Source organism: Copadichromis virginalis, linkage group LG3 (assembly GCF_057382275.1).
Source record: "Copadichromis virginalis isolate Kocher_CV1m ecotype Utaka linkage group LG3, C_Virginalis_male_GT1.1, whole genome shotgun sequence".
Taxonomy (NCBI): Eukaryota; Metazoa; Chordata; class Actinopteri; order Cichliformes; family Cichlidae; genus Copadichromis; species Copadichromis virginalis.
In genome coordinates, this window is record NC_140620.1 from 63,079,789 (window position 1) to 63,107,388 (window position 27,600).

The 27,600-nt window shown below is 42.1% G+C and overlaps 1 long non-coding RNA gene across 1 annotated transcript; it reads left to right on the forward strand.

Annotated features, from left to right (window-relative positions):
• Positions 1-7,370: 7,370 nt before the first annotated feature.
• On the forward strand, positions 7,371-9,035 carry LOC146716546 (uncharacterized). The gene is made up of 2 exons (XR_014919203.1): positions 7,371-7,869; positions 8,545-9,035. It is a non-coding gene; the product is annotated as an uncharacterized LOC146716546 (long non-coding RNA).
• Positions 9,036-27,600: the final 18,565 nt, after the last annotated feature.

Sequence of the window (27,600 nt, forward strand, 5' to 3'; positions counted from 1 at the left end):
ATCTTTCTGGGTCACAAAATAAACTTTTAACATATTTTCAGGCGAGAAAGTAGCTGTGTAAACTTCAAATATCTGCTTGGTTTATCAAGACATCGCATATTTGCAAAAGTGTGCCGACGTTTTCGGAGACGTCTGTTACCCACCCGCTCGCTAGCAAGCCGGGGGGTTCAATGGTCACTCCAGCCGGCGAGAGCAGCGGACGCCCGGCTTCATCGTTTTCAGACCCCGCTCTTTCGCTACTGTCATGGTCCGGATTTTGAGGAAGAGACTACGACTGGGATATAGTTTGGGTCAGCACAGATCATTTATTAAAACACACATTACAGTGTGGGAAGAGCCGGACTTCTTCTTCGTTTGCACAAAGACAGAAAGCTTTATAGTCATTATGACGTCACACAGTTAGACCTTACTGGCAATGATAACAGTTCCTCGCACTCAAAAAGTTCTCCTTATATGGACATCATATGCTACTTTAGAGAAAAACAAGTGTGTAATACATTGTGCATTTTGTGATAGTGTAGCTTTCAGAGAGACTATCCTCAGACGACCCTCCTATTATTACTAAGTGTGAGTGTAAACGTGCATGTGTTATATAAGTGCGTGCATGTGGTTACAGGCCGGCGTACGTGCAGAACTGAACGCAGACGGGCCTGGGTCCAACAGGACTGGTGGGTCTGAGCGGTGTGACTGCACTAAAGTGCAACAACTTAAGCAGATAACAAGAATGATACAGAACCTCAATAGACAGTCAGTGTGCATTAATATTTGCTCAGAGTAACACAGATGTAATTAAAAGATTATTCTGTCCACTGATTCAACAATGGTAAATGATTAACCAATGATAACTGATTATAAGAATACAAAATAAAATATCTCCTGATCACACTACTCAGGTGAAACACGATATATAAGTCACTCGGATAACTTAAAAATGTAATTGTTTGCCTTTTTTCTGTGTTTTATTTGTTCCGGAGTAAATCGGTTTGGCTGAGATCAAAGTTCCTCCGGGATTTTCACACAGCTGAATAAACGTTAAACAGGAAACTGATAAAACAGAAGTGTGAGACGGTCGAGAGTTTACGCCAGTGTCCTGTTATATTTTAGATAGCAAGGAGCAGACGGCCGAGTTTATTAAACTCCACCGAGACAGCGGTGACGCAAATCTGAAGGCTAGACCGTCCCATTTCACAGCCTCGCACTTCCAGCCTTTTCGGTCTTTGAAGGACCCGGCCCACGTAGACCGCGAATACCGGGTCCTCCGAAGGATGCAGCCGACGTTTTGGGACACAGCTAGTGTGCGATGTTCTTTCAGTGTTGCACTTTGTAGACGCTCCCTGAGCACTGGTCTCACAGCCAGCTGCACATAGAGACCAGTGTTGTTAGTCCAGGTCAGAAGATGACTTGTTGGAATGAAAATGAGCTTGTAGTTTGTCTGCTTTAATAATGTGACTGGAAAAAGGTGTTGGACTTCAAATATGTCCATTTCTTTCACACTTCACCTTTAAAAGTGAAGCCTTGTGGTTCCTGGAAGGAAAAACACGACTTTTTCAAGTCTTTGTCCTGTTTTTATGATAAATGTACGACTTTAATGTGAAACATTCAGAGTTTTTTCTCTTGTTGTGTTTGTTTGAAGCTGCTTCCTGTTGGCTTCAGCTGTTTGGAGTTTCCATTTTCTAAACTTCTACATTCTGAACCTTCTTCAGCTCTGAACAGATGATGAAACACTGAATGATTTCAAGCTCACACTTTGTCTAATAAACTTACATCTTTCATTCTTTATACAGATCGTGGGGCTGTGGTTTGTCAGAGATCAGCTGTGATTATCTGGCAGCAGCACTGAAGTCCAACCCCTCCCATCTGAGAGAGCTGGACCTGAGTGACAACTACAAGCTGCAGGATCCAGGAGTGAAGCATCTGTGTGGTTTCCTGGAGAGTCCAGGATGTGGACTTGAAACTCTGAGGTCAGTCAGCATGTTTTAGTTGTGCTGAGATAAATATGATGTGAAAGTTGTGCTGACACTAAACTGCAGACATCAGGCTGATATTATACTGATCCACACTGAGGATCTTCATGGTAAAGTCTGGTTTCTTCTTCTCTGGTTTAGTCCATTGACTGCAGCAGAACAATGTTCACATTTCAAACAGTGAGACTCAACGTATGGCCCGCGGCCCACACGCGGCCTGCCCACCTTCCCTGATTCAGAGAGAGGGGACCCTGATTAACTGTGTAGTGTTCTTCCTCACAGTTCTAAGTATCAGACACAACAATGAATAATCCACAGCTGACTGTCTTTAGCAGGTCAAAGGTCACGGCACACAGCAGGCAGTGGGAAATATTATAACTCTGATCATTTATCAGCACATATCCATATGTATAAAAACAAAGCTGACACTGTGAGACTTGATCAGAGGTGTGATCATCACAGCAGAGGCCTTTGTGTCAAAGTCACTGAGGATCAAACAGAAACACATGAAGCAGATTTTCCTGTTCTGGCTTTTTATAGCAGATAACCTTCAAAATATTCTGCAGTCCATCAAAAACTGAAGCAAACCATGAATCAACATGTGAACATGAGCTGATGCTGCTGAAGTGAAGCAAAGTTACAGAGGTTTGATTACAGACACAGCTGAGAGTTTGTAATCTGTCATCATTTTAAAAGGTTTACATTTCTTCAGTATATCCACATTTGCAGCTGGTACCTCAACCTCCACTTGTCCAACACAACTGCTGTCCACTGCCTCCATGACATTGTGATTTTGCTGTTGGTCTTCTGTCAGATCTTCATCAATCACTTCTGCACGGGGCACACCTTCAGACTCTGCAGCTGCATAACGAAAGCCTGTAAGATAAAATTAGACATAAGGTAAATGTACACCAATATTCCAATGACAGGTGTGTGATTCATCTGGAAGTTATGTGCGGATTAGTGTACAGTGATAGCAATTTAGTATGTTTTTAGAGGGGGGGGGGTTGTTTACCTCCGATGGGTGCTCTTTTTCGCTTCCGTTGCGTACGCCTTGAGTGCCGGTCCGAGTCTGATACAGGTATGTCGTCATGCCCCATGTGCAGTGTTGGTGCCCAGTCTGGATTTGTTACATCCATTTCATATGCTGGTTTGCCTGCAATGATGCCAAATCATAAGCTACTCAGTCGACATGATGTGGTTCTGCAGCATCACACATTAGCATGTTTTATCTCATTATCTATGACCTCAGCACATTGAAAATAACACTAAAAGCCTTTCAAGAGTGATATGAATTAATTTAGAACTCACCGGAAAGAAAATGCCGTGAGCAAACCAACAAAAAGCTGGGGATTGCAGAGAACTCGATATCCCCTCGTCTCACCGCTGCAATCCAAGCCTGACGTCTTTGTTTAGTAATATCGGATACATGGGATCCCTCACGTTGCCTCCAGGATGGAAAACGATGAAAAGAGAGCCCGTTATCCAGCTTCTTGCCTTCACGATCGTGTGATCTAACGTTGCAACCGACAACACAACACGTACGATCCATAGCTGAAATGGTATCCTTTGGCTGGCCTACTGTCATGGCGGAAGGGGGCATGGCCCATCTCCCGTGACATCACGCTCCAAAGCCCTATAGGTGGGAAAATGTACCATGTCGACCAATCAAAAATGATATGGAAACATGACATTTGGTATTTAGCAAAAGGGGGAAGTTTTAGGAGTGACCGGCAAGAGAGAGCGAGTGAGCGAAAGAGAGAGAGAGTTTTGATACGTGAGAGATTTGTGACGTTTACCGTGTTTGGTCTCAAGTTAGTTTGTTGTCTTGTGTATTTAGTGTGTAGCTGTTGTTTTGTTTTGTGTGTCAGTTCTACTAGTGATCGTCACAGTTGCTGCCTTAAAGCCAACAAAGGCAGATTGCAGTGTAAACGCTGAGTGACACACCTGCTGTCAGACCTGCAGGTTTATCCCTGTGCTGTTCTCATATGTGTTAGAGTGACACAAACTATTGTTTGACACCTGATTGTTCTGTAAATAGTTTGAAATGATTATATGAAAAACGTCTGAGCCTTGGCTGCATTTTTTGGTAAATAGTACCATATAACTTTGTTGTTTGCAAAACGTGTGCGTATTTTTAAAAGTGTACAATCTCTATTTGCATTTCAAGTTATGAAGATGATTCGTTAAACATGTGTGTGGTTTTTACAGTCAAAATATCACTTTCTACGTGTATTTTAAATTTTGTCTGAATTTAGATAAATTGTGCTGATACAGTTGGTCAAAATGAGAAAATAACAGATTGGCAAGATAAACTGTTTTTAAAGGTAAAATATAGAGGCCACATCAAAAGTAGTCAAGAAGGGTTAAAGGCTAAAAGCAAAGTTGTCACCAAGTACTGTTTATATTTGTGTGTATTGCTGCAGCTTTTTTGAGTATTAATTTGGTGCCTTTGTGTGAAATAATGGTATTGTGAGTGATCCATATAGTCACAAAGAATAGCCACTTGTTTCTGTGCTACCAAAGTTCCCCGGCTTTCATTCAAAATGTGTTTATCGTCAGCACCTGCACATTAAACTACTTAAACATTATAAATGTCTTCAAGCTCACACTGAGGCCTGTGGGGTACTATCAGCCACTGAGACAGTACACACATTTATATGTGTTTGTATATGAATATTTCATACTTTAAGACTGCCTGTTTATTTAAGGGAGATGAACAAAATACATTGGAATTGTACAAAATAATATCATGGATGATAAATTAAATAGATTTTAAGTAGATGCTTGTGCATTCTTAAAGTCTTATATGTTGAACTGAACTATGTGATCTGTTCAAAGCCTTAATCTTAATTTGAAGTGAAATGTGCATTTTGAGTTTATACACTATGTATATAAGGCGACCGTTTCCTTTTGCAGTATTTTTGTGTGGTGTACTTTTCTATGTCTTAACAAAAGGGGAACAAAGGTGTTTAAGTTCACCTAGGATGATGTGTTTTAATTTTCACATGGTCTTGCTTGAATTTGACCCTGACAAAGGCGTATGAACTCTGTCAGCTGTTTGGAGTTTCCATTTTCTAAACTTCTACATTCTGAACCTTCTTCAGCTCTGAACAGATGATGAAACACTGAATGATTTCAAGCTCACACTTTGTCTAATAAACTTACATCTTTCATTCTTTAAACAGATTGTGGGGCTGTGGTTTGTCAGAGATCAGCTGTGATTATCTGTCAGCAGCACTGAAGTCCAACCCCTCCCATCTGAGACAGCTGGACCTGAGATACAACGACAAGCTGCAGGATTCAGGAGTGAAGCATCTGTGTGGTTTCCTGGAGAGTCCAGGATGTGGACTTGAAACTCTGAGGTCAGTCAGCATGTTTTAGTTGTGCTGAGATGAATATGATGTGAAAGTTGTGCTGACACTAAACTGCAGACATCAGGCTGATATTATACTGATCCACACTGAGGATCTTCATGGTAAAGTCTGTTTTCTTCTTCTCTGGTTTAGTCCATTGACTGCAGCAGAACAATGTTCACATTTCAAACCTTCAAAGAAGAAGAAAAATCCTCCACTGGATAATTCACTGTGAAACTCTCCAACTCTTCATTCCACCTTAAAGTCTGTCTGACACTGAAATCCAAAGCAAAATGTGCGTTTGCTTTACAGACAGCAGTCCAACACAAACATACACACATCATCCAAAACACAGTCCAACATCCAAATCTCCTCCACTGCCAGCATGAATGATGGGAAAGAGAAGGAGGAACACTCTGACATTCAGGGTTAGAATGAGTTTCATGAAGCAGACTGTGAAGATCAAAGCTGCATTAGAAAGCTTACATGAATGAATGAGTGGACAGAAGTGGACAGAGATCATCTGAAGCACTTCAAAGGCTTTAAATCAGCACATTTCTCTTTATTCTTTATCAACTCTGTTAGTTTCTCTCAGTTTTCTGTGGAATGAAGCTAACAGCAGGCTAATAAGATGCTGACCAATAGGTTTCTATTAAAGGTTGTAATTTGTATATGAAAAAGTGCTTTGGCTCAGCAGGGATCAGCTTACAGGTAGAATACAGCTGCTGGATGGGATTAGCATGTCATAGCTATCTACCAAACTGCTAACTGGGGGATTTCAGGCCATCTATGGATCATTTTTGCTAACTGTTTATTCAGCTTAGGCTCACAGGGCTGCAGCCTGTGCCCTAGCTGTCATAGGGCAAGAGGCGTGGTCCACCTGCACAGGTGAGCAGTCCATCACAGGGCCAACAGAGAGAGACAGAGAAGCACTCTCTCACATCCACACCTACAGCCAATTTAGAAGCACCAATGAACCTAAGCAGCATTTCATTGGACTGTGGGAGAACATCCAACCTCCACAGAAAGGCCAACAAGCTTCAACCTACAACCTTCTTGCTTTAAGGCACTAGTGCGAACCACTTTTCCCCATTTCAGCCCAAATCCTGCATCTTCCTGTTTCTGACTCCAGGCCAGCTCCACTAACACTTTCTCATCAGACACTGCCACCTAGTGGAGGAAGTCTTAGTTCCATTTGAAGCTTCAGATTACAGTTAGTTCCTTTACAAAGAGGTGGAGGTGGTGGGGCCACAGCACCATCATCACTGAGTGCCATAGGACACTTAACCTTTGTTTCCATATGCTGGGAACTTCCTGTTGTTCCAAGGAGGACTGGAAAATGTGTGAAAACCTCCCAGTCAGTTCCTCACAGCACACTTCAATCATTTCCCTCCCACAGCATCAGGACCAGGGCTTTTTCTCTCTTTGGTCCCACTAAGAGATTTCCACACAAACACCTCATCAGTGGGACTCTCAGAGCTACCAGCCCTTTGCTACAATCACAAAGCTCTTCATTGAAATCAATGATATCAAAGCTGGAATCAAATGAGTCCAAGTCTTCTGCTGATTCAGCATCACATTCATCTTTGCTCCTTGTTCTGCATCCCCACCATGGACTTCATTCCTTTCCAAGCCAGCCTTGAGTGTCCTTTATTCAGCTCATCCTCTGCTTTACTTTTACACCTGATTTTAGCTGCTTTATCTCTCTTTCAACAAGTTTCTGTGCCTCCATCTTTTTCTTCTCTCCCTCATAACAAGACAGCTTCTTCTGCCTGAGAACATGTTGGAGTGATTTACTAATCCAGGGCTGCTTATTGGGGAAAATACTTCCTGTTTCCAAAGTAATCCCCATTTTTCCCAGAAAGAAATGTAAGTAGAAATTGATGATCTAAGTGAGAACATGAGCCTTTAAAAAGTCCCAGTGGGTGCAGTCAAAGCAGTCCCTCAGTCCCAGTATAGAGTCTTTGGTCCAGACTGGAACAACTGTGTGCCCAATTTGAGCTCTCTTCAGTCCTGTGACCTGACAGACCCAGAGGGGCCATCACATCACATTTAGAAGCTCCCCTAATGGAGCCACAACACATGTCCAACACTTAGTCTGTCTTGTTGGACCAACTGGAAGAAATGATTCAAGGACTTAGTCACAGAACAGAGATTCAAATCTCCAAAATCCAACTGGCTGCATCAGGACATATAGTCTGAAACTCTGCACAGTTTCCTGTTTGAAGCTGCTTCCTGTTGGCTTCAGCTGTTTGGAGTTTCCATTTTCTAAACTTCTACATTCTGAACCTTCTTCAGCTCTGAACAGATGATGAAACACTGAATGATTTCAAGCACTTTGTCTAATAAACTTACATCTTTCATTCTTTATACAGATTGAGGGGCTGTGGTTTGTCAAAGATCAGCTGTGATTATCTGGCAGCAGCACTGAAGTCCAACCCCTCCCATCTGAGAGAGCTGGACCTGAGAGGAAACAACCTGAAGGATCCAGATGTGAAGCAGCTGTCTGATCTTCAGCAGAGTCCAGACTACAGACTGAAGACTCTGCTGTAAGTAGAGTGATGGAGTGAGTGGGTGGTGCTGTCAGCAGTATTGTACTAAACACAGTCAGTATGAAACAAAGATCCAGTGTTTCCTGTAAAGCTGCAGCTTCTCAGTGAAGCTGTGAGAGGAGAATGGTGACAGGCTTCAGGATTGGACACAAACACTTCCTGTTTCTGACCTTTATGGTCACCATAGTAACGGCTGACACGCTCTGATCAAACGCTGTCAACAGCCAATCAGCTCTCTGAACAAAGCAGCACGCAGACCAATGACTGCATTCGTTTCCAAGTTTAAAGCAGTGAAGAACACAGTCTGTAGGTGAGGAAGAATTTAGTGAGAGCAGATGTTTGGATGGAATTCCTCCAGTTAACAGCTGGAACCGTCCATCTGGATTGTTGGGCTTGTTGTTGGGGTTCCTACAGAGCTCAGAGTGGACACACCAAGGTTCTTCTAATGAATGAAAGTCCAAACTCAAACTAGGAGGGAAAAACATTTTCATCAACTTCAATAAAAATCCAAAGATTAGAAAAAGTGAAGCAACAATGAGTCCTAGTACAGTCCCAGCACTGAAGTCCCTGCTGCTCTTTATACTGGATGTGCTGCATCACTGACTGACAGCTGATGAAGAGTCTCTGGAAACACTCGTTTATCTCCTCTGCTCTTCCTTCTTCTCTCTGCAGGTGGAGCTGGTGATGGTAAACAGGACGGTGTGTGTGCTGAGAGAGGAGGAGCTGTGTCCTGATGATCCAGAGAGGTTGAAGCAGCAGCAGCTTGTGTGTAGAGACGCTCTGACTGGGCCATGTTACTGGGAGGTGGAGAGGAGAGCTTCATCCAGCAGTGACTGACAGAGGAATGAGAAGAAGTGCAGATGACTGTCAGTGCTGCAGAGTGAACTGCTCTGAGAACAGCTCCACTGTCAGACACAATGTAGAGTCCAGCATCATCCCTGTGTGTCCCTCTGGATCTGACAGAGGATCATCAGTGTATCTGGACTGCTCTGCTGCTGCTCTGTCCTTCTACAGTCTCTGCACAGTCTCTGTCTGACTCTGGCTACATTTTTGGCATTTATATTCTTGGTTGCTCTCTTTATATTTTTCACATGCAAAATGTGCCCATCTTTGGCAAGATTCACACTGCACCTGGAAAGGAAAAATAAATGGCTCATATTCTGTTTGGTGAATACTATTACTCAACATTTTAATTATGATTGGCAAGTAATGATACTAAGACTTATGTGTTTCTTTTGTTTTGTTTTACCATTTCAATCATGCTGCGGTCAGCGTTAGCATCTAACATGGAGCAAACAATGCAGTAGTCCTCAGCGTTCCCTGAAACACAATCATAGTTAGGTTTTAATCAAACATTATTTATTGAATAATTAAAAAATAATAGTACATTTTTTCCAAATATACTTCCTGGAAAATTAGTCTAAATTAGACTTTGAGAAGGGTCTTATCTGAAAGTGTTTGAAGAGCACTATTTGTACTGTGCTGTTTGAAAAGCACTATTTAAATTGGAAGTACGCACTAACGTGATAAGGACTTTACTGGACTTACCTCGATTTTCAAGTAGGGTGCAAGCTATCTGCATTCGCTCCAGCACAACTGGCTCTGTAGTGGTTGACACCTCACTGACCTCTCCAAAATCAAGGTAGTGTTCTGCAAACTGTGAGATTGATCATAATTAGAATGTAAAGTCTTAATTAGGTAAAGGATAGGATAATTATAAGCCACAAGGCTTCAGCCTATTCCTTTTTCAGTTACTGTATGATTAAGTACTTCTATGTAAAATGATCATCTTTGTTGTTGTTGACCGAAATAACTTTCACTTCACTTAAATTCACTTAAAGTCTTAATTCTAGCTAACAAGAAACTGAATCATTTGAATACGGGTTACCTTTAACAGTAAAACTCCACAACTGCTGGAATCCTGTCGCTTGTTGTGTTGCATAGTCTGTAACTGCCACTCCATGGTGTCTTCATGCCCTCTCATCCTCAGAAAATTCCTAGTTGAACAAAAGTGTTTGTAATGAAACAAGATTTTTTTTTTTTTAAATCTAAGAATAACACCTCAGTATCATACATACCTCCAGTTGCGCAGAATTTTCCTGTCATAAACACCTTCATTCCCATGGGGTCTATGAGCAGTATTTTCTGTGCAGAAATGTTGACAATCTAAAGAAAAAGTTAAATTAAAAATTACAATAGTTTGTGCCACTGAAAACTTATTTAAAAATAACACTTTGTGCAAGAAACTGCTTCACAACAAATTATGCAAATTAATAACAAAATGAACACATACCACAAGAATCCAGTGTGTACCAAAGTTCACAGGGCACAGCCACGTCTTCAACTGGGAACTTCATCTGTGGGATTGGAAGTGCAGAGTAATTTGGATTTACTTAGGTACCATGCGTCTCAGGGTGTTTTCAAATATAGTCTTCTTTAAAGGAACCGAACTCTTTCCTCAGCAACAGAAAGGAGTCAACTGTTTGGACCACTTCTGAGCTTTCAACATACCAGTTGAGGCATCTGAACTGCCCAGAAAACAACGAGCTTGCAACTACTGAACAGAGCAGGTGTGCAGCATTCTGCACAAGTATAGAAAAATGTTATAGAACAGTAAATAGGTTTTTTAAATTTTATTTCAAAATTAGTAGGTAAATGACATTTCTTACTTACCTTTCGTCTGTCAATAACACGGTGCAGATATGCATCAATGACCTGTTTTGAAAAATCTGAGTTTATACAACAACAGCAACAATTTTTGAAGTAACTGCTTGAGTGCTGTACACAAAAACATCTAAAGGAATAGAATTGCTGATAAAGGTTCTTTCTGCATATACTGAAACTGGGTATTATGATGTCACAGATGTCACAACATCTGTGTTGTGGTTGATAACATTTTTTCCTGTTGAAGTGAATGGGTGAAACCTTATCAGAGTTTTGCAATATAACCCCCCCACCTACCCGCACATTTTAAACTATTAATGGTCTCTGCACTGCAAATGCTTCAGAAGGAGCAGAACCTCGAAATCAGACTCAATAATGATAAGTTCTCTTACCTCATCAGAAACCACCGTGACCCCTGCAGTGTTCGAAAAGAGGAATCCAATAACTTGTATGGTCCAACAGCTGCCTCCAAGCGCCCAGTATCCTTTGCACGCCATAGCCTCTTTACTAAAAGAAAAATATGATAAGTTAGCTTAGGCATGCATGAGATTTGTAGTGGATAAGCTTGGTAAAGGCCGACGGGCCACAACAGGAAAAAAGTCAATACAATAGGCATGCATTTACACGCAGAGAAATAGGAAAGGTACAGCGGGTGGGCAAAATAGAAAATTACTGACAGGCAGATCCATTTCCAGACTTCCACAAGCTCAGTGCACGTTGCATGTTTCTTTATATCCAATATGAGTTGAAGACTTCAAAATGCAAACAAAGTCATGCAACAGTCAATTAAGTTGCAACGCCAAACTGGCAACAAATGACCAACTGGTCAAAAAGAGTTGTTCACTATGTCACCTTCATTTTCTAAGCTTTGTTTCCGGGAGGGAAGTTCTTGTTCACGCGTTTCTGGTCCTGGAACACAATTAAACTCCTTGTGTCAGCCGTTTTGGGTGCATAATGAATCCTCTGGACTTTGCTGGCACTGAGGGTTAGCAGTAGGATGGCAGGGAGGCATCTTCAGGTCTGTGCTGCTGTTCACCGTCTGACTGCGAGTTGGGTATTTTTACTTGTCACTGATATTTACATGGTGGCTTCTTCTGTACGGCTTGATATGGTCAATGCTGTAGTGATTTCTTAAAGTTGCTCCTTCTGTGTTTTTTTAATCTCACACATTTGCCAGCGATGTCTTGAATGGTGTAGGGTCCTGAAAAATCTGGATCAAGTCTTCCTCCCTTCCTTCCACGTTTCATGTTCAAGAGAAGAACTTCATCTCCAACGCTGTACACAAGGTTTCTGTATTTCTGGACTCGTCTAGCATAAGCTTATGCATAAGCATAAGATTGTACTTAAACTGAAATATGACACCTACTCAGTGATTTACAACATAGAGGTAGGTTGTTTCCTCTTAAACATTTTAACCGCTTTCCTTACAAAATGAACTGGAAACCTATAAGTTCAGTCTCTGAGGTGCTCTGCGATTTCTCTCAGGGTAATGTCTGCCTGTTTGGTCAGAGTCCATAGTGCTCTGTGTGGAAAGTTCAGGTGTTTGAACATTGGTGGTTTCACGTAAACCCTGAACCTCAGGTGGTGAAGCGAGGGCAAACTCTTCTGAATCTTGAGGTGTAGATGTGTCCTCTCAGGTTGCTCTGGAACCACGTGACATTCTGCATCTAGAATCTGATCAACATGTCTACGCCAGACTAAGTTGGCTCCAACATTTATGGTGTATATCAGCGGTCCGGTCCGTGAACGAATCGTGCCAGAATGCCTTTTCTTACTTGGGTCTCTGTAGTCTCTGGCGAGAACTCTTTGTCCAACATTGAAGAATCTGGTTTTGTTTCTTGTTGCTTCCACCATGGAAGACTGTTTATCTTGGACATCCTTGCGAATGTCTGGTTTCAGCAAATCTAGATGTGATCTCAGATCTCATCCCATGAAGAGCATTGCAGGTGTGTGTCCAGTTGTTGCATGAGTGGTAAGACAGTAAAAAAATTGTCAATTTTCTGTTGTAGCGGTTTCCCCTCTGTGCGACTGGCTGGTTCAGCTTTGTTGCAGGATGATGGTGAGCTGAAGTGATATGTCGTATGCCGTTACTCCCAAGGAAACACTGGAACTCCTCTCCAGTAAACTGATGACCATTGTCACTTACGAGCTGTTGTGGCGGACCTGTGCGTGCAAACGGTGACCAAAGACTATTGATCGTGCTGGCAGCTGTTGCTTGCTTTACGGGGAAGATTTCTGGCCACTTTGAGTGGGCATCAACCACAACCTGGAACATTTAGTCCATAAATGGGCCAGCATAGTCTATATGAATGCGTTGCCATGGAGCGGATGGCCACTCCCACGCGTGTACAGGTGCTGTTTGAGGCTGGCGCAGCGTCTGCTGGCAAACAATGCAGGATTTAGCCATATTCTCCATTTCACAATCAGTGCCTGGCCACCAAACATAGCTTCTAGCAAGACCTTTCATCTTAACACCCAAATGTCCATCGTGCAGTGAGTCCAGTACCTTTGTACGTAGTTTGGGTGGCAGGATGACACGAGTTCCCCACATGACACATCCTTGGCAAACGGATAGTTGGTCTTTGCGGGTGGAGTACGCAGAGAACTGAGTGTCACTACAGGACGGCCAACCATTCACAGTAAGATCGTTTGACAAGATTGTGTTTTGGCTCGTTTCTCTTTTCACCTGAGCACTTGTGACAGGTAGGGGTTCCATTTGTGTAACATGAAACACAGTAGCTGGATCAGTCATTTCTTCGGTGGGTTGCATGTGTGGAAGACGTGAAAGTCCATCTGCATTTCCATGTAGCTTTGTCCCTTTGAACTCAATGGTGTAGGTGTGTGCACCCAGGAACAAAGCCCAAGCAAGCGTACGCAAGCCATGGTTGGAATACCTTTCTGAGGGTTAAAGATGGACACCAGCGGTCGGTGGTCTGTGATCAGGGTGAAGTGTCGTCCATATAAATACTGATTAAACTTCTTCACTCCCCACACTAGACTGAGTGTTTCTCTGTCTATCTGCGTATAGTTGTGCTCGGCTGCATTTAGGGACCTTGAGGCAAAGGCAAGTAAGTCGTTCGGATCTATCAGGCATTTTGTGAGATAGCACGGCACCAATGCCATATGGTGAGGCATCACAGGCAAGGCGAAGTGGTAGATTGGGGTCAAAGTGTGTCAGAACCTCCTCTGATGTAATGAGCTGCTTAACTTAACTAAATTAAATGCCTCTTCATAGTTTTTTGTCCATTTCCATTTGACATTTTGTTGCAGCAGAGAGTTCAGCGGGTGCAGGACTGTTGAAAGGTTTGGTAGAAACTTGTGGTAATAATTAATTAAGCCCAAGAATGAACGTAGCTGACTCACATTTTTAGTGTCTGGTGCCTTCAGGACTGCTTCAACTTTGTCCTCGGTTTTGTGGAGCCCATGTCTGTCGATCTTGTGTCCACAATACTCAATGGCATCCTTGAAGAACTCACATTTGTTTTTGTTTGCTCTCAATCCATATTTTTCTAGCCTGGCCAGGACTGCTGTTAGGTTAGCCAGATGAGTCTCCTCATCAACACCAGTGACTATTATGTCATCCAGAAAACACTGTTCCTGGAATGCCTTGTAGGACCTGATCCATGGCACGTTGCCATACTGCTGGGACACTGGCGATACCAAATACCAGCCTGTTGTACTGATATAGGCCTTTGTGAGTGTTTATCACCACATATTTCCTGGATGTCTCTTCTGCTTCCAACTGGAGATAAGCCTGGGCAAGGTCAGTTTTTGAAAAGTGTTTGCCACCTGCGACTGCTGTGAATATGTCTTCTATCTGCGGAAGTGGGTACTGATCTATGCGGAGAACTGGGTTCACTGAAACCTTAAAATCACCACAGATCTGCACTCTGTCACTTGCTTTCTTGCTTACTGACACTATTGGTGTAGCCCAATCTGACCATTCCACCTTGGTGAGTATTCCTTGCTCTTCCAAGCGCTGGAGCTCTGCTTCGACTTTGGGGCATAAAGCATAAGGTACAGGACGTGCCTTGTGAAATCTTGGTTTTGCATTGTCCTCCAGTATGATCTGTGCTTTAATATTTTTCAGGGTGCTGATTCCATCTTTGATCACCTGGGCACGGTTATTAAGTTTCTGTTTCAGTCTTTCATCCACAGAATGTGCACTCAGGCCTCATTCCAGTCTCACTGACATAAAGTTCCAGGTTGCGTTTCTTTTTCTCATATTCCACTTTCACTTTTCCCAGAGGAGTTATTCTTTCACCTGTGTATGTTTTCAGTTTCACCGAGGTGTGTTTCAGTTTCAGATTGGGGAATTTGTCTCTGTAATCTTCATATAAGATCAGTGAGAGGGCAGACCCAGTGTCCAGTTCCATCTGTAACTCAACCTCTTGTATTTTTGGTGTGAGCCATATTGCATCATTGTCTTTCTCTTGCATTGTGTACAGCTCCAGGCATGCCAAATCCTCCTGAGAATCATTTGAGTCTTTCTCAGTTACTTCATGCAGCTTTCGGTCTCTTTTGCACATTTAGTTTTTGTTTGATGCTGCGCAACAAGTTGTATGTTTTTCCTCCCATGACACTCAGGAACACAGCAACTTTCCTCTCATCCTCTATTTTGTTAGCCAGACAATATTGTTCATCTCTCACCACATGTTGTTCAATCCTCTTTGCCATTATCAAAAATGTCCATTTGTCCAACGCCTCCTGACATTTTCTCAGTATTTTCAAAAACATCCTTCACTTAAAAGAACTGATGTTACTCACGTCCTCTCTGCAGCGCACTAGCCAGGCGAGTGAGTTAGTATCCACATGGATGATTAGTTGTTTTTGCCGTAACCTTTTTCGTGTCTTTTGGCCACTTTCACAAGGATTTCCCCCTCCTGTCGTCCAGTGCACATTGGAGATCCGTTTTAATGCCATTTTTCGGCTAAATTATCCACACCCACTGCCGCGCTATGCATTCTGGGATATGTTGGGCCACAAAGTCTACACTGCCACAGCCTTAAAATTCAGGGAAATGAAGGACGCATTTCACGGCCGCATTTGGAGCAGCCTTTGAATTGGGACAGCCTTCGGCGCGCCGCTGTGACGTAATCGGCCTTGAAATGCGTACTTTAAGGCTGCAGACCCTGAATTGGGATACAGCCACTGACATGAGACAACCCTTCACAATAAAACAGGAAACAAGAAACAGACGCAGACTTGACACTGAACCTATACTAAACACGAGACACAACCTAAGAACTAATCCCTCACTAAGAATAACAGAAACATGGAATACCAATAAACAAAAGCATCGGGATACAAACCATAATACAAAGTAATATAAGAACTGAAAATGCTGGGTCAAAATGACCCAGAACCGTGACAAAAGCCCAGAGTTCAGTTTGGTCTTGAATTCTTTTAGTTTCTTCTCCACGTTCAACGACCGATTTACTTTTTGGTCCTTTGTGAGATGAATTTCCAAATATCTTATTTCTGATTTAACAGGAATCTTACAGTTTATCATTTATGGCAAAGAGTTCACAGTTATTAGGATTTAACGTTAATCCAGATGTCTTGGAGAGTTTTTACATTTTTCACTAGTTATTGGAGCTTGATTTGTTTTATCTTGAAGATGGCTGTTAGAAAGAGTGTGTGTGTGTGTGTGTGTGTGTGTGTGTGTGTGTGTGTGTGTGTGTGTGTGTGTGTGTGCGTGTGTGTGCGTGTGTGTGTGTGTGTGTGTGTGTGAGTGAGTGAGTGAGTGAGAGAGAGAGAGAGAGCGCGAGAGGTTGCGTCTTGATTTAAATCGAGTAGTTAATAGTCAGTAAGTGTCCGGCTGCTCCTGTATGCGATTAGAATGATGCCACCTTATCCCATAGTCCAGCCAATGATGCGATTCACATTCGTGTATATACGCAGCTAATCAACATGGTTGACAGGCTATGACAGCGTCCTTATGTGTTTTAGCTAGCAAAGCGGCGTGGCTGATGCGGAGTGATACATCTGCTGTTGTCAGGCCTGCAGGTATCAGGCTGCTGTTCTCCTTTATCTCATAGTGGACAGAAATTATTTTTTGCAGTGGCACAAATAATTTGTGTGGCATCAGATTTGATGCCGAACAGCTGATTGTTCTGTAAATAGTTTGAAATGTTTATTTTAAAAACGTCTTGGCTGCATTTTTAGGTAAACAGCTGCAAAAAACTTTGTTGTTTGCATAACTCACATAACTCATAACTCAAACATTACAAAATCCAAACGCTGAACTGCACCTATGCCACAGAGCTTCATTCCAACACATCAAATTAATGACGTTCCTTTCAATAAACCTTGGACGCACACAATTAACAGGAGTAACATCCCCACTAATCTGCCTGTTAAACCTAGCTAACCCAGCCTAGTCTTCCGTACATACTGGCGATGGGTATTTATGTACCTCCATACCGTCAGCTGTGAGGAAGACAAACTGTCTTAAACACAAACTGCGGCGGTACTCCCAAGCCAATGGCTTCAGCCGCCTGATGCACAATAGAAAGCAAATCAGTACAACGCCTAATGCAGGTGAAACTGCTGAAACCTAACAGGGGAATAAGACTCCTGATTGAAACAGCTGTGTGAAGCCACAGGCTTACTCTAAAAGGCAACAGCGAACCATAAAACTCTCACCAATAAAACTATATATAAATAATCTAATAAAACCTACAAACTCTTCTGTTGACAAGTTGTTGTGGCTCCTCCAGCAAATGGCCGCAGCAGGCTAAACATGAGGACGCTGATGACGACAACAACAAACACATGAGATGCACTTCTGCACTATTTGCTCCTTTAATTCCACGTGTTACTGTCCACTATACAAATCAGCACATCGAACTATTAAACAAATGCACAGACTGCACAAACACAATGACTGCAACTCACAAAGAATTACACCAATTACTACACCAAACTACAACATCGGCCTATGGCATCAATTAGTGCATAAAACATACATCAAGTTACAGCCAAAAATGCATCACAATGACTCAAGCTGGGGTCAACAGGTTTCCCCTCATGCTCACCCGACCTTTCTGCTCATCAGGTGAGTGCAACCACATTTATCACCTAACACGCCCACGAGTCACGCCCCACACCCGTGCACCAATACAAGGTGTGCATTTAAACCAACCCTCTTAATCCAAAACAAAAAGGAACAACTCATATGGCTCCTACACTTGTGCTCAAGAACTCAGTCCTATATTTTAGGTTATTCTGAATAAATCGTTCATGCCCTCTCTTGGGAAAGAAGCTGTTGTGGTTCCTGGTCCTAAATCTAGTCGTCCAAAAGTTCTAAACGACTTCAGGCCTGCTGCCCTCACCTCAGTCTTTGAACAAATCATCAGAAATGTGATTATGGAAGACACTGAACTTCAGCTTGATTCAATGCAGATTGCACATAAGCCCAACAGAGGAGTGGAGGACGCGCTTTTGATTCTACTTCACCTGATTGTCAAACATGTAGAGAGTAAAGGACTTCAGTTCATCGATTTCTCTGCTGCTTTCAATAACACAGCCCCAGATTTCAATCAAAAGACTTTTAGAACAGTTTGAAATCCGGACAAACCTGAGCAAGTGCAGTCATATAAATATCTTGGGGCCATTGAGTCTGTTTTATCATGAGAATGATGCAGGACAAAGTCTTATAAAAGCAGCTTTGTCCCTGCTGCCGTCACTAAACTTAATAACTAATAACTGTTTTTCTGATTTGATTAATCGCGTCTAATTTCCAAATATGTGTCTGTCAGGTTTAAATCGATGTGTGTGTTTGTGAAGGGATGACAAACGCTATTATTTTTCTGTAAAGCAAATTTACGTAAAAGTAAAGTAACCTTGATATGTCAGGATGTAGATGTCCCTCCCAAAAACGTCATCAGCCCTGAAACATCGGTACTGTTCCAGGCAGCATTGCTGTCCACACGTCCATCAGAGTGTTAGAGGCGGCTGTCACAGATGTTGCAGTCTGCTCTCTGTTTCCATGAAACAACCACACTTGAAATGATCATTAAAGCTACCTGTACTAAAGGAAGCTGAGAACATGGCAGACGTGGGACTGACTGTGATCAGACTGTGACGATTGTTCTTGAGCAGATCTACAGGTCAGCTGTTCCACATCATGTTTCTAGGATGGAGCCGTTTGGAATAATGCCGCCCTCTGCTGGACAGATATCGTGTTGTCCCTGAGTCCTTCTGATCCTCAGCACTTTCTATCAGGAGACAACGCACTCAGGTCCCATCTGACGTTGTTCACTTGATGTTCTGAAGCCCAGTACGGACCTTAACACGGGCTCCATGTGGACATATTAGATTAAATGTTTTTTAAGACCAGTTTCTTGAATTACATGACGGTGTGGTTTTTATTTTGTGCTTTTAGTGCAGAGAGAGTCTCTGTGGAGGTTGGATGTTCTCCCCGTGTTTGTGTGGGTCCTCTCAGGGGACTCTGGCTTCCTCCCACAGTTCACACACATTCAGGTAGTGGGGTTAGGTTAACTGGTGAATAAGTGTGAGCGTGAACGGTCGTCTGTCTCCTCACCCTGTGTTAGCTGGGATCCACTCCAGCTCGTACATGCCCGTCAGGCACCGTCCTCATACCTGTTCTGGTAAATCCAGTCCTGGAGGACACAGCTCACCTGGAATCTGTGTTCATGTTATAAAATGTTACATTTCATTAGAAGTTGGTTGTATTCCAGTTTTATGTTGCAGTTTTCACTTTTGAAAGGGAAGGTTAGTCCAGCTCAGTCAGATGCTGAATGCTCTCTTTCAGTACGTTGTTGTATTAAACGATGACTCAGCAGACGACACATTGTAGCCATGTTAAAAATCATGCAACAGACCCTTGGTCACGATGTCATTGTGGGGATGTCTAAAGGCTGGCTTCCTTCTAATAACCGTAACAAGTGTTTATGGCGCTCCTTGTGATGCTGGGTCAAAGTTCAGCCTCTGAAGACCTCGACGTGTTTGAAGTTATCCACAGGCTGCGAGGTCCACTTCAAAGGTGTTCTATGTTAGATGTTGGTCAGGTTAATCAAAATGGAAACTGTTGAGTTTACACATTAACCAACATGGTCCAGCACTAAACATCGTAAAGCCTTTAGTTTTTGGAGAGAGGATGCTGCCATCAAATTCAAAATGGGCTAATATTTTTCTTTAAATGTTTCATTTTCTCACTTTGTTTAAAATACTGGTTTATAGGATTTGCAAATGATTGCATTCTGTTCTTAATCATATTTAACACAGCGGATCAAACGTGGGGAAGTGGGTGTTATATTCAGATTGTGGGATACATTTAGGAAATGTAAAACTTTTGATGTCAATGTTGTTTATTTGCAGGGTTTAAAAATAAATGTGTTTACTGTTTGAAACTCATACTTGGCCTTCTACTCTTCATGGCTGCTTAACGAAGCTAACAGGGTGGACAGTCTGAGGAGCTGGGAAAGAAAAGCGTCTGAACTGCTTTAAATTTCTTGAAGACATTTTTTCCAAGAAGTTTCTTCAGTTCTGAGAGAACGGCGCGGCGGTGGGTGTGGATAATGTTGCCGAAAGAAAACGGCGGAAGAGGGGCGGCTGAAGAGTAAACTTTCAGAAGTAAGTACTGAATATTATGTCACTTATTTATGTGCAGATGTTTAATAATGAAGAACATTAAAACATTCCTGTTGGCCACATGTCGGCAAAGTTATGTGACATTAGTGATGTTTGTACTTTCAGCGTTTACTTGGTTTTAAAGCCTTTACTTTAAAATATACGCTGTTCAATAGTCGACCTTAATCCTACAGAGAATGTGATGATTTTGTGGATAATTAAAGTCAGTCATATATCCACAAACACAACAAGCTGAAAGTCAGTGATGCTGCTCGGTTTGCAGTCCTGAATATCACGGCACAAGCAGGATTCACTGCACTGTTAATGTTAGCTATGTTATATTGCTGCCTCTGTTCGGTGGTGTCGAGCCAAACGCACTTTAACGTGTGTTTGAACGAGCTGACGGTTCACTCGTTAAGCTGAAAGAAAGATGCTTTAATCACAGCAGTCACACATGTGTCCACTGCACCATCTGGGAACTCTTCTTGTTTGCACTCGTAATAACACAAACACTAAATCCTCCTTCTCTGGTGCTGTTGTGTAGCAGTGTGTACACCTGAGACTGTCACCTGTCTGTCTGTCCTGCACAGGGCTGAACTGGGACAAAAAATCGGCCTGGGCATTTTGACTAGAGACCGGCCCACCAAAAATGTGACGTCATTCAGGGGTAAAAACCGCAAAGGATTCTGGGAACTTGTGGCAAGAGGTACTAGCGCATGCAGGCTTTCAATTGAACTCAGCTACAGAGCGATAAAAAGAAACACAAAAAATAGCCGGTGTTGTGCCAAAAAGTGATTGTCTGCCAAAAAGTGATTGCTCGTATTTAAATTGCTATAAGTAACTTGTTGGGCTATAATATGTGAAACATATGTCAAATGCATCCCTCATGGATGACATAAAGTCATCTCTCCATCTCCATCTCCTGCTCTTTTATTTCTCTCTCTTGCTCCATCTCTCTCTGCTGCTCTTCTGTCTCCTCTGTCACAGACTTCTCCACTTTTGATGATAAATCAGCCTGGTGCAACATGTAAGGATTGGCACAATTTGTTAAGATTTTGAGGAGTTTGAGAAACTAACCTTAAGCATAAAATAAAATTTACTATCAGTAACTTCATAGCACCCGCCCAGCAGTATATAAACTCCGTCATGCTAGCTAGTACCAGTTATTCTAAGCGACTGTAAAAAGTCAGCACAACGAAAACAAACTACAACTAAACTTGGTTTATATCTGACACAGATAGACAGCAGGTCATAACTTCTTACCTGAAGTTCAGTTCCTCTGCCACTATGACCGGCGGCCGCCTCGGGTCTCTCCTCCTCTTGCCTCCCCTTTCCCTTATCCACCTGCTGGCCTCCACCACTTGCTGATGTTGCTAAATCTGTGGAAGCTATGCCACAGCTACTGCCAAACAATTCAGTTATTTTTACACATTTGGCAGCGTCTGCCTGAAGGGCTTGTTTCTTTTTGGCCCTAATTTTTTCTGCACCTTCTTTCCTTTTTTTGTTCTCCATTTTCTTTAGTTCATTTATAAGATTGCTAAACAAGGGGGAGGGTGCATCCGACCTCCTCGGCTGTAATTGGTCCAGCCCAGAGTCGATCATGACCAATTGGCCAATCCAACACCTTTCATTATTTATACCCTTCCAAAAAAAAAAAATCGATCGGCCCATAAAAGCAAAAAATCGCCAGCGGCCCACCGGGCAAATGCCCGGTATGCCCGATGGCGAGTCCAGCTATGGTCCTGCACTCTCTCTCTGTTTCTTTCTCTCTGATTGTGGAATAAAAGTATGAACATGTGTTTATAAGTCACACTTGTGTTTGAATCCTGCACCTTATCACACATTTGATTTCCATGTGTGACGACTGCAAGTGTCCAGAGTGAGGACAGACTGAGGGACCCACTGCTGCACATCATCTGTGAGGCTTTGCAGCCCTGATGATCCACCAGGACAAACTCAGCAGTGTGTGAGGAAGAGGAGGAGGAAGAGCCAGCAGCAGCTGACAGATGGAGAGAATAGACAGACTGTTCCCTGTTTGTGAAGGACTGCTAGGAAAGTTTAACATAACTGTCTGTGCTGAATCAGTCTTATTAGGTAATGTTCAAATAATGTTGTCATTCCAGTGTTTTCAGTGTGGGAGAAAGTACTCAGGGCCTTCAAGTTACACACTATGAAAGGCAGCAACAAGTTTAATGTTCAGAAACCTAAAGTCTGTATCAGCAGCAGAATGGAGCTAAAAATAAATGTTTGTTTGAGTTCTATGAAGCTTTGAGTATTTTGGATCAGTAGCACTGCTGTGTTTGTTGCATCATATTGCTGTAATTGTTTATATGCTTTATATATTCTGAGCTAAGTTGATCTATAGTGTTACATCATATTCTATAAGGATGTTATGTGTTTGTAGACTTTCTGCCCAGTTTGACCCATTTAGCAGAAGTCAGCCTGTTTAAGGCTCTGATGTCTATTCTGTATGACTTAAAGCAGTTATGACATGGTCTGATTTTCTCACCCAATAAAGGAATATTTCATTTATCAGTCTACTCTTCATTCTATCAGACACAGTTATCACAGCTCGTACATTTGCTTTTTACACATATATGTAAGCACTGAGCCACATTTAGTAATGCCAACATATTAAAATAACAATATTTCTCTCTTATATATGATACATCTATATATACACTGTCACAGATACTTGAGTGTCTTTGAGTGAAGATTTAAGGTGATAGGAAATATAAATAACTGCAACTTGAATCTTTGACACAGAGTTCATGCTTCAGAGTTCAGATGTTCAGAGTTCATGGACCGTTGAGGCTGCGAACTTTAAGGCTGCAGACCCTGAATTGGGATACAGCCATCGACTGTGGAAACCTTGCAAGTGGATCGTAAAGGTTGTTACAGAGTCTTTCATGTCTAAATTTGCCGTTAATAATTATATAATTGTAGGAATCATCTAGTTTGCTTACACTGATTACGTTGGCACTTTGTTAGCGCTACAACAACGGTCAGACCCCCGAGGCATCTAAACTTTAGTAAGAATGTGCACTTTTGACACCTCTGGTTAGCATTTAGTGTTCAGTTTCAAACGTATTTGATTTTTGCTTGTTATGAACAAATTCACTTCACTACTTTTCACGATCTGTAACATCAATGCACATTGTTCCATTTACTGCATATTGCACTTTATTCATGTCTCTCATTCCACCTGCAAAAACATTGTAAAGGTCGTCACAGAGAGTTTTATATATGTATAAATACTAATATTCTCTATTTATTCTGTTTTATTGCCCAGATGTTAGTTAGCCTTTGTTCAATTGTCTTTTATATGTCAATAGATACGTATGTCACAAATAAAAGTTTCTTGTAAATTATGTTTTTGTAAAGAATTTTCTCCCAAATCTCTTACATGCTAACTGTAACGTGTTATTTCTGCTAAAACCTGAACTTAAATGTGTATATGGTGTTTATCTGTTTTTCTCTCTGTTTTAGATGCAAATATCAAATTGGAGTTCTGCCTCCAGGCCAGAATTGCAGGAATGCACCACGTGTTGGCTGTTTCACTGCCCTCTGTGCCCCACTTTCAGCCCTGCTGTCAGGGCAAAGATTGAGCAGCATATAAATGGACACATTCAAAGTGCTTTGCCTTTCAAAGGTATGTTGGTATTAAATATACCTCATAGTTAAAGTCATAAATATGCACTTCTTTTCAGCACCTCTGCAGGTCTTTGTTGACTTAAAAGTTATTTTTCACATTGTACAGTTCAGTTCATTCATCAGCGAGAGAAAAAAGTGTTTTCATTAAATATTTTTCCTGTTCACCACATTTCCTGACAGCTCTTGTGATCCACACCATTTTGCTTTCATTATTGAGGACGGCTTGGATATTTTTGTTAATATGTACAATCTGATTGTTAGATAAACTGACTGCATTCTATACAACTACATTTAAATTACATGTTTTTTCTTTTTTTCTCTCTTACAGACAAAATGATGTGCCGGTGCACTTTCACTGCCCTTCTGTAACATGACAGTCATACAGCGTGGGGATATGGCAAGGCAATTATTGTCATGTCAGCATTCAGGACTGCTCCCCACTGAACTCTCCGTGGAGCCTCGTCTCCCTCTCCATGTCTCGTCTTCAGCATCTAAACCATTTCCTGAATCTTGGGTAGAACATTCATGTGCTCCACCCTCTGTGCTAAATGAAACTGGGGCTTGTGGAAAGTCCATGAAAATGAAACGTCCTCACTGTGGTCTTAGTCTTCTTACAAAAAAACTTCAAGGCTCACATGATGAGGAGGCATTCAAACAGGTCAATAGATGTTTGCCTGGCCTGTCATCCACAGTGTTTTTGTGTAGAGGGACTTCTTCCTCTTTGTTTTTCAGTTTGCAGAGGACATGGAGCTCTTTTTAAAAGCATGTGCTGACGAGCAGAGACTACAGGTCAAAGCGATGTTTGACATTTAATGGACAGATGAAGGCACTGGCTGTTTGTTTGTGTTTTTTATCTGTTGTTTGTTTTTCAGTGTACAGAATTCCAGTTAAACTTATTATAAAATGCTGTTCACTTGTTTCCATACTTATAGTAAAAAATGTAAGTGTAAATGTAACAGCATTGTTTATACTTGTAACTTCAGAGTAAAAAGCTTATTGTTGATATTAACATTAATGTATTATCCTGTAATCAATAATATTTTTATGCATTTTACGCATTAACCCTCTGATCTCTATCCTGGCCATTTGGGGCCACTTCACTTCTCCTTGTTTGACTGCTACACTGCAGTGGACCAAAAGAATGACGCAGGTTTGATCTTAAGGCTCTAATAGTTGTGTGTGTTGTGCATGACATTGCAACGCAAACATGTATTTGCAAGATAGACTGGAATAAATTATGATGCATCAAATATTACACAGGCTGCAGTGAATTGTTGTTGATACAGGTTATTGAGCTTTGAGTTTCCCAGTCAAACGTAGCTTTGACACACATGCTAACACTCTTACTCTTGTACATTTCATAACAAGACACCAAAGCCAAAATATTAGCTCTCAAAAAAAATTCAAAGCTGCAGCTGCAGCACACACAGCAACAAACACTGTTAGTAAATGTGTCCTGGAGTTTCTGCAGGTGCAGAAAGTGCTGCTGCTGTAAGTCAGCCTAACAGCTTCCAGATCACTTATATTTCTGGAAAGATGGCAAGAAGGGCATCACTGCTCATTTCTACAATCTCCCAGATCTTGGAATACAAGCCCCTGTCCCATGAAAACCACTTCACAGTAGTAGGAGTCCACTAAAACCTACAAATGAAGAGTGATCCTGGAAGAAATAGGGCGCACACTAGTGACCTCAACAGTTGCAAGACAGCCTTGTCCCCGATGCTTATATGAAAAAAAATATGAAGATTTATGAAACCATTAGGACTTTATTACTGTTTTATCTGAAAAGCTACTGGTAATATTTAACCTAACTGGGATTTAAAGTGTAAAAAACAGAATGTAGATAAAATTTTGGTTTTGATGAAAAGGAGTGGAGCTTGTGAGCCACAATGTAAGCAGTGTTGCTTTGCTGACATGCACTCGATGCTGGCAGTACAAGCATTGTAGTGGTTCTTATATTTTTGTAAACTAACTGTATAATATATTGAGCTATTCAACAGTACACAAATGTTTGTAGGCTCCTTTTTGTATGCAACCTGCATGTCTTTCTGAATTAATTGTTTGTTTATATCATGTTTTTCAGGACAAAGAAGAAGTTAAAGTCAAGTGGAAGCCTTGCTCAACATGGTATGTAGTAACAACTTTGTTGGACGGGAACAGACATTCATACTGTTGATAAATAGTTATCACCTCAATTTGAATTCATGTATTTGGACTAAACTAAATTGGGAGCTGTTAGCTGTCAAGCTGCTCCTCTGTGAGGAGCTTGATAGCTGTCCACCTCCAAAGTCCATTATGAGTTTTGGAGGTGGACATGGTCAAGACTTTTAAGAGTTGGCATAAGACTTCACTTCTTTATAGAGCTTATAGTTGGGGCTGGTTCAGGTCAGCCCTTAGTTATGCTGTCATAGCACCAGACTGCTGGGGGTTAGTGTCTACTCGTGTCATTGTATATATCCAGGAATATGTGCCTGAGGATAGTTGTCATGAAATCAATATTAAATCAAAGTTTTCCTTAATGACCACAGCTGGCATGAGTTCTCCAAAGCTGCCTGCTGTCTCAGGATCTGTCTCCAAAAAGAACCAGGGAGCGCTAACATGTTATGTTCTAGACTGATGAAGAAAATGCACATTAAACATAGTATAAACTCACTATGTTAAGTAATGTGAAGAGGATGCCTTTAGCTCCTATTGGGTTGGTTCCTTGATCAGTGCAATACAGAATCATTCATCTGGTTTGATGTAATGTCCTTCAAACACGTCAAAATGAGGCTCTGTAGTCTGTGTGGCCTCCACATGCCTGTATGACCTCACTACAACACCTGGGCATGCTCCTGATGAAGTGGCAGATGGTCTCCTGATGGATCTCCTCCCAGACTCCAGGACTAGAGCATCTGCCAACTCCTGGACAGTCTGTGGTGCAGTTGGTGGATGGAGTGAGACATGATGTCCCAGATGTCCTCAAATGGATTCAGGTCTGGGGAATGGGCGGGCCAGTCCACAGCATCAATGCCTTCGTCTTGCAGGAACTGCTGACACACTCCAGCCACATGAGGTCTAGCGCTGTCTTGCATTAGGAGGAACCCGGGGCCACCCGCACCAGCATTTAGTCTCACAAGGGGTCTGAGGATCTAATTTCAGCACCTAATGGCAGTCAGGCTACCTCTGCCGAGCACATGGAGGGCTGTGCGGTCCCCCAAAGAAATGCCACCCACACCATTAGTCACCCACTGCCCAACCATCATGCTGGTGGATGTTTCAGGCAGCAGAAGGTTCTCCAATATGTCTCCAGACTCTGTCACAAGTACTTAGTGTGAACTTGCTTTCATCTGTGAAGAGCACAGGGCGCCAGTGGCAAAGTTGCCAAGCTTGGTGTTCTCTGGCAAATGCCAAACATCCTGCACGGTGTTGGGCTGTAAGCACAACCCCCACCTGTGGACGTCGAGCCCTCATACCACCCTCATGGAGTCAGTATCTGACCGTTTGAGCAGACGTGCATATTTGTGGCCTGCTGGAGGTCATTTTGCACAGCTCTGGCCTTTCTTTCCTACCCCACAGTACCTTTCCTTATCTTTTGTGTCCTACTCTTTTACTTAGTCTTTGATCACGGTTGTCTTTCTAGATAATTAATGTCATTTGTTCTGGGGCGAGTCACTGGCTCGGGTGCATTCTGGGACTGTCAGTTCACCAGTGTGCTGGCATGCTTCTTAACAAACACACCACTACAGCAAACATCTCAGTTGTACTTGTTGATTTCTTCAACAAAACACTGAACAAAACATGTCCTTGTGAGTGTGCTGCCTGGTGCTTTTA